We start from the raw sequence: 1,879 nt of genomic DNA, 5'->3' as shown, positions 1-1,879 counted from the left end.
ATCCTACTTGGAACTCAGAGACACATGTCAACCCTCCACATCAGCCTTGCTACAGGAGCGCGGACGCTGGCCCTTAGCAGTCAGGCTCCCCAACAAACAAGTTATCTCTAACCTAACTAATATTCAAATGTATTTGAATATCTTATCCATTGGTAAGTAATTAATTATCTATAACGCCACACATTATCTAAAAGTTACGATTAGCTTCTACCTTTTATCTATAAGCAAATGTTTATCTCTAACATTATCTACAAGCTCCCGGCTATTATCTACAAGTCGGGTTATCTACAAGGCTACAACAGCCCTTACAAAGAAGGACCAGCACCCTCGCTCAACTAATATAAATACAGGTTCCATCAAATTCCTCTACACTGCTCACACACTCAGCACACGACAACAAGCATGTGCCCCCCTCTCTCTCACTCATATGAGCTTTACTTAAGCATATACTTGCTTTATTTTCCTAACATATACTCTTACTTGAGCGTTGGAGTCCTTTATTTTGCAAGTCCCCCCTCTTGTCAAAGGTACCTCTCCAAGCTAACATGTGAAGTTCAAGATCCCACTCAACCACGTCAACCCTAACGTGTCACGGTTCCGGATTTCGGTAAGAACACTAAGCAAGATTGACATAAACTACACTCATGCCTAGCTAAACAATCAATTCAATGTCACACATGCTAAATGTGTATTGGCATGCAAAATTGTCAAAATCAAAACTAAACTAAAAGAGATAGAGACTACAATCTTCAATAAAATTAAAACAAGAAAAAGTCATTTTCAACGAAAAAATGAAGACCAAATTGAAAACATGATGGCATGCATGATAATTCCAAGCATGAAGTGTCATGTTTTTTTCAGGTGAGCGTCGTCTCAAATCTTCTCTAGCAAGTTTGTTCCACCCCGCATTGCTGGCAACAACATCTTCATCCACCCCTATGGTGCCTGCTCCGACAATAAAACTTCCTCTGACGGCAACCCCAATGAGCTCTTCGTTGGCGCTAGTTTTGGTGAGCTCTCTACTGCTCTTTTTCCAATGAGCCCACGCCTACACATTTTTCGACAACTGCTCTAATGAGTTCTCCTCTGGTGACAACGCCAACCACCCCTGAGGCTCCAGCTCCAAGCACGTATAAGTAGAAGGGTAAGAAGCACGATGCTCAAGGATGAAAGGTTGATCAAAAGTAGTTGACATCAATGTAATAAATAGTATAAATTTCAAGCATTTGTAATTTTCTTTTTCTAAGTGAATTTGTGTTTAGTTAAATCTTAATTCTCAAATCTCATTTTTCTCAAGAGCAACATCCCTAGGTGAATAGCGGTGGTATTGCACTGGTAGAGAGACTCATTTTTGCGACAATTGTCCACTAGGGATGTTTTTTGGTGCAACTTAGTTCAATTTCTAGACCAAAAGTCAACATAAAATAAAGATGTTGTTTAATTTATTTGATTTAATTATATCATCAAATTTGAACTAAATCAAACTAATTTTTTGTGGTTTGATTTTATTCGATCATGCAGTTTTTTGTTTTTTTATCATAATTTAAAACCTAAACTTACATAATTATTGTTATATTATTTGAAAAATAAATTTATTTTTTATTAAAAATAACATTTTAATTTATAAAATAATTTTTTAGTTATATTTAGCATTAAAATGATATTATCAACTCTTGTAACATAATACGTAAATGCATCGCTTATGTATAACATAATTTAACAATATGGGTATATTCTTTTTTCTCATGAAAGTAAAATATGCATCTTGAATAAAAAATAAAAAAAAAAATCAATTATTTAATACGTATTAATTATCAAAACAAAAATTACATACTACAAACTTATTATGAAAAAAGTACATTGTAAATCACATACTAAT

Source organism: Glycine max, chromosome 4 (assembly GCF_000004515.6).
Source record: "Glycine max cultivar Williams 82 chromosome 4, Glycine_max_v4.0, whole genome shotgun sequence".
NCBI lineage: Eukaryota > Viridiplantae > Streptophyta > Magnoliopsida > Fabales > Fabaceae > Glycine > Glycine max.
The sequence above is the reverse complement of the archived record's forward strand: the minus strand, read 5'-3'. Positions refer to the sequence as shown.